Here is a 6474-nt window from a genome sequence, read left to right as displayed (position 1 = left end):
GTTCTACAGTCAGGTGTCAGTTACCAGTAAGTTTTAACCCTCCTTCTGGATGCCATATTTCAAAAGAAGCAAAACTAACAAATTACTCTGTTATTAGTAAAATGCTTGTGGAAGAACAGTTATTCTTGTGGAGCTGGTGGCTGTAACAGAGCTGGGAAGCGACACCCAGCCTCTGTTTGGATTCACCCACCTGTGTTTTAGTAAATAAGAGTGAGGCAGGGCTAGAAAAATACCAAACTGTATGCTTGCCCTGCCCTTTTCTTCTGCCTCCAACTCTCCCCTACCTCCCTGTGGTCCTTCTCTAGTTTGTGAGTAAATATTTTAATGAGACCATTAATTATCTTACAAATTTTTGTCTGTAAATGTCCTTTTTAATAAAATCAGTTAATCAAATTTTAGCTGCAAATCCCTACCTTCTAATTTTTCATGGATGGAACGCTCTCATTGCATGGCTTGTTGTTACTAGGTCTTTACCAGCAGCATGCCTCTGAACTAGCCATTAGTTCCATGATGAGCAAGAGGGGAGAGAGAAGGGAGGCTCGATGAAACGCTGCAAAATTACACTGGCCAAAAAGGCCTTGTCTCATGAACGTGGAAGGCACCACACATATGTCTATCTAGTCCCGTCCATCCAGTTACAGTCATCCTAGTTTGTGTTTTCTCCTCCACTTCGTTTTTTCTCAACCCCTGGCATCCAGAGTTCTGCCCTCAGTAACTGAGCTCAAGATTGTTTGGTCTTCATCAAACCTGAGAGACCTGGCCCCAGTTTCACCCTGGTGAGCTGATCTGCAGCCTTTGGCCCCGACCAACCACCTCCGTACTTGTGATCCCGGCCATCCCTAACTCAGCAATGCTGCTTCCCCGTCTCTCATTCTCTTTAAGAAGGGGCTGCAAATGGTCCAGTCATAATGTGCCTTTAGATGGGTCACTAGCATTTCAAACTTCACACATCCATAAATAAGCTCAGTGGGTATGAGGCATCGACTCTCTGCCAAGCAGACTGCTCTCCTTCTGAGACATTGATCCTCTCTTGAGGAAGACACCAGCATGAGTCTCTCAGAGTTTCTCCTGTAGCAATGCTGTAAGCTCGAGAGAGCAAAGAACACTGGATCCCCACGGGGACAGGAATCTATTCTTTTTTGGATTGTCAGGGAAGGGTTGGAGGAAGGTTGGCAAAGTGACACTTTCTAGACAGAAGGAACATCATGGCCAAGGCTTGGAGGAAAGGGGGCACAGAGTGTCCAATGATGTTAAAGAATCTGGGCTTTTTGCTATAGACAGTGAGGTCTGATTTATTTTACTGTGGTCAAATATACATAACATAAAATTTACCATTTTAACCATTTTTTAAGTATCAGTTTGATGATATTAAATACATTGCATTCTTCTGCAACCATCCCCACCATCCATCTCCAAAACTTTCCTCATCTTACAAAACAGACTCTGTAGCCATTGAACAATAACTCTCCATTCCCCCTTCCCCCAGCCCCTGACCACCACCACTGTACTTTATCTCTGTGATTTTGACTACTCTAGTTTCCTCACATACATGGAATCATACAGTACGTATCTTTTTGTGACTGGCTTGTTTCACCAAACACAATGTCTTCAATATTCATCCATGTTGTAGCATGTGTCATAGCTTCCTTTTTTTTTTAAAGGGTAACCAGTATTCCGTTGTAGGCATACACCCCATTTGGTTCATCCAGTCTTCCGCTGACAGGCACTTGGGTTGCTTCCACCTTTTTTGGCCATTGTGAATAACTCTGCAGTGAACACGGGAGCACAGATATCTCTTCAAGATAGTGATTTTTTTCCTTTTGGATAATCAGGAGTGGAATTACTGGATGATATGGCAATTCTATGTTTAATTTTTTGAGGATCTGCCATCCTGCTTCCCATAGCAGCTGCATGCCTTCTACATGCCCAAACGAGGTTTGATTTTTAAAGGGTTTTAGGCTAGCAAGGGCCTCATCAGTTTGGTTGAGAGAGTTCTCTGCCTGCCTGCTGTGCAGAGGATGAAAGAGAGGCAGCAAGACTGCAGTTAGGTTGTTGTGTAAACAGCTTAGAGGTGAGCAAGAGGTGACCAAATGTAATGACAGAGGTAATGACAGAGGATAAGTCTTAGAGCTTTTGAGAGAAGTACAATTGAGGGCTTGGGCTTCGACAGTGGCTCTCTGACAGAGTCCACTTGCAATGCAGGAAACATGGGTTCGATCCCGGGGTCGGGAAGATCCCCTGGAGGAGGAAACAGCAACCCACTCCAGCATTCTTGCCTGGGAAATTGTGTGGACAGAGGGGTCTGGCAGGTTACAGTCCATAGGGTAGTGAAGTGTCAGACGTGACTGAGAACTCACGATGCAGAAAGTGCTTAAGGAAGTTCTGGCATAACGGCATTACTGATAGCCAGCCCCTGCCATGGGGGAGAAAATTAAGGAAAAAATACATCCTTAGTTATCAAATGAATTAGGTGGAGAATGGAATAGCATAAGAAGTGAGAGGAAAGAAGAAAGGATATAGGAAAAGTATGAGTCAGTGGGATGGAGGAAACCAAGGAAAGAGGAAAAGGAACTTAAAGAAAATGACCCTCTGAATATGTTTATGAAAATACGCTCACACAGGCTTGTATGCACCGGAGGAAAAAAAATTCAAATCTATTAAGATGTACTTGAGAAGTGGTTGGCAAAGCAACAGACAAAAAAGGTACAATGTTTTTCCCCCCAAAGATAAATGAGACAATTCTAAGAGACAATACTAGTTCAATCACTTCTATCACGGTGGCATCACTGGATTGTACCTATGTAACCAATAAAAGGATCACACCAGTTTTGTGTATGAAAATGAAACAAACTTTAGTTTTGGAGATTAGAGACAGGAATTCACTTTCCAAAAGAATTCACAAATACCCCATCAGGAAAGTAAGGAAATCACCACAAGCAGTTGGGGGCGAAGGACTTCTTACAGCTCAGTTGAGAAAATCCTAAGGGTAGAAATAAGGTCCAACAGCCATCCACGCTCAGGGAAACACAGAGCTGTGAGTTTACGCTTTTAAGAGTGATTAGAACGATTATCTTCCTGAAGATATTGACGAAGAAGAGCAAAAGAGCACCAAATGGACTCAAAACTATTTCCAGTGCAGACGCCACTGGAAACCTCATTTAGTCATATTTTAGAAAGAATGTGCTATGCAAACAAGTATAATTTCTGTGCAAGACAATTCTATACTTATTGAATGTGTCTGGATGAAACTTTTGAAACACATTGAATAAAATATATTGAGTAGATGTTAATATTAGTGAAAGGGGCTGGTTTGAAGGACTTTGTTTGTTTGTTCCACTAGGGAAGCCTCACTGCCAAGCAAGTTTCTTTAACCTTGACCTTGGGAGATAAAAACTGCCTTGGAGAAGGAGGTATCAAGTGGTTTTCTAGCTGTGATGAGATTTTGTTTTCTGTAGCCTGTGCCCCTACAGACATTTAAATAGTATTGATTTTCTTACAATAGTCACCTGGGGAGCGAACAATGACTAATTTTGTGATAACTTCAAACCATCTGCCCAACTAAAGCTGTATTTTTATGTGACCTTCTCATTTTCAGTTTGGGAGGTTATCTTTTGGAGGTGAAATATCTTGGGTTCTAAGAGTCTTCTATATAAATTGAAGTTTATCTTCACTCCCAAGTAGACTTTCTTTATTAATTTCCTTGGACACACTATATCAATTTTTGCTTTTCAGTTTCCATGTGATGACAAACCTGTTTACCAGACAGGACTCAAATGGGGAGGGAATGACCGTTCTCAGCCCGCAGCCTTGCACTAATTCACAGTCTGCCCACGTATCCCTTCCTCCATCCTGCCCTTCCTCTTTATTCCATGTAATATGCTTTTCCCTACATGAATGTGTGTGTGTGTGTGTGTGTGCATATGTGTGTATAAGAATGTTCCCAAGTTATTGAGTACATGTTCTCTCTTCAGGTAGACACAGGCAATGATCTCTGGATCAACAGGGATCGTTTCTTTAAAAATGATCATTTCTTTAAAAATACTTGTTCCCCTCAAATAATCAGAGGCAGGTTTGACTCCATGGTGAACATGCACTAGTGGGTTTGCTGAATAAAGTCCAAAAAGGTAAACATAATGAAATTTTCTGGAATAGACAAGGTCATTTTCCAGAAAATAGTCCTATTAGAATAATTGGCAGATGTCATGTGATAAAGGATTAAAATGATTACTGCTTATGACAATTTTGCAAGTCTCAAAATCCACATTTCCAACTATAGATTCCCCCCACCCTAACATATCTTTGAATGATAGGATTGCTTCCAATTAAGGCAAAATTGACCTACTCCAATATCTGGTAATCAGACAGTTCCAAAACCATCTTACCCACGTGTGCATGACAAAGAGACTTCAGACCAAGAAACTGTGAATAGTTAAAGTCAAATGTTTTAATAGTTTTTGCTTTTTGATAGTATGTCAGGAGTGATTTTCCCCTTGACATGCCAGAGAATTTTACTGGAAGAATCATCAAATGTGATTTTTCAGATAACTAACAAAAGTTTATAAGATTTAATCACTCCATGAAACACTATACTCCTCCTGGGCATATGAATCTTGGTACCAAGTATTTATAGAAATGAGTTTCTTCTAAATAATGGTGTGTTGTATATACCTTAATACATATTGCTACACTTTCCCGTCAAGTCTGTGATACGCTCATGTAGATTAATTTTTTTAAGCAAGAAAAATGGATGAAAGAGAGCTATTTTGCTAAAATTACAGGGCCTTTCCTGGTGGCTCAGACAGAAAAGAATCTGTCTGCAATGCAGGAGACCCAGGTTCAATCCTTGGGTTGGGAGATCCCCAGGAGAAGGGAATGGCTACCCACTCCAGTATTCTTGCCCGAGAAATTCCATGGATGGAGGGGCCTGGCAGGCTACAGTCCATGGAGTTGCAAAGAGTCAGACACGACTGAGTGACTAACACTTTCACTTTCATAGAGCTCATGAAATTGTTAGCTTTGCTCCTAAAATCTTGTCATTTTGCTGAATTTCCCCATATTTTACTTTTAAGCACATGGCACAGAAAACACATCAATGCAAATCATTCTCAAATAGTTCATGGGCTATTTTATGACAAAATTTCTTTTGAATATTGAAAATCTCAAGCACTGCACAAAAAACTGCTGGAAAGTTTGAGTTTCTCATGCCTAGATGATAATCTTTAACTACAGTTGTTATTGTTATTTGACTGGCTTATATAAAAATCAAAATGTAATGAAGTTGAGTGCATTTCTAAAATATACTATGTGTATGTGTGCTTAGTAGTTCAGTTGTGTCCGACTCTTTGTGACTCCATGGACTGTAGCCCACCAGGCTCTTCTGCCTGTGGGATTCTCCAGGCAAGAATAAACTCGAGTGGGTAGTCATTCTTCTCTCCTGGTGATCTTCCTGACCCAGGGATTGAACCTAGGTCTCTGGCATTGCAGGTGGATTCTTTACCATCTGAGACATCAGGGAAGCCCAAATATATACTATATACTCACTGAATAATGTATTTGGAGGGCCATTAATGAAATGATTAAATAATGTGAATTAACAAATGAACAAAAAAGCAAAAATAATATGACGTTACTGGATGCTATCAACACAATAAATCCAAGACTGAGAAGACACTGGACAATGTGCCTAATTTGTAAACTATCAGTGGTGAGGATTCTTACTATACTGTAAAGTATACTTTGTTCTAACTAAAATTCTGAAATCCTGGGGCTATTCATCACTCTGGATAAAGAATAAATCTAGACTTTGTAAGAAAGGAGCTTTGCAGGCTGAGGTGTCATTCTTACTAGGTTGAATTACTATTATACTTTATTACTCATGTTCTGCAGAATGTGGATTATGTGAAGGGGATTTTTGGTGAAAAAGGTGATTTGAAAATAAGTTCTACATCACTGAAATGTTATGGAGTTCCTAAAAGGTATTTTACAGGACTGGGAGTTTGGGGTGCATCTGAACTGTATTCCCTGATGATGAAATGATGTTCTCTGCATAAAAGTTATGTAAGCAGGGTGCCAATATACAATGAGTCAGGTCTTTATATCAGGTGGCCAAAGAATTGGAGTTTCAGCTTCAGCATCAGTCCTTCCAATGCATATTCAGGGTTGATTTCATTTAGGATTGACTGGTTTGATCTCCTTGCAGTCCAAGGGGCTCTCAAGAGTCTTCTCCAGCACCAGAGCTCAAACGCATCAATTCTTCAGTGCTCAGTGTTCTTTATGGTCCAACTCTCACATCCATACATGACTACTGGAAAAGCCATAGCTTTGACTATACAGACCTTTGTCAGCAAAGTGATGTCTGTTTTTTAATATGCTGTTTAGGTTTGTCATAGCTTTCTTCCAAGGAGCAAGCATCTTTTAATTTCATGGCTGCAGTCACCATCCACAGTGATTGTGGAGACCAAGAAAAAAAAAATC

This window comes from Dama dama, chromosome 23, assembly GCF_033118175.1.
Source record: "Dama dama isolate Ldn47 chromosome 23, ASM3311817v1, whole genome shotgun sequence".
Taxonomy (NCBI): domain Eukaryota; kingdom Metazoa; phylum Chordata; class Mammalia; order Artiodactyla; family Cervidae; genus Dama; species Dama dama.
This window is presented reverse-complemented; position numbering follows the sequence as displayed.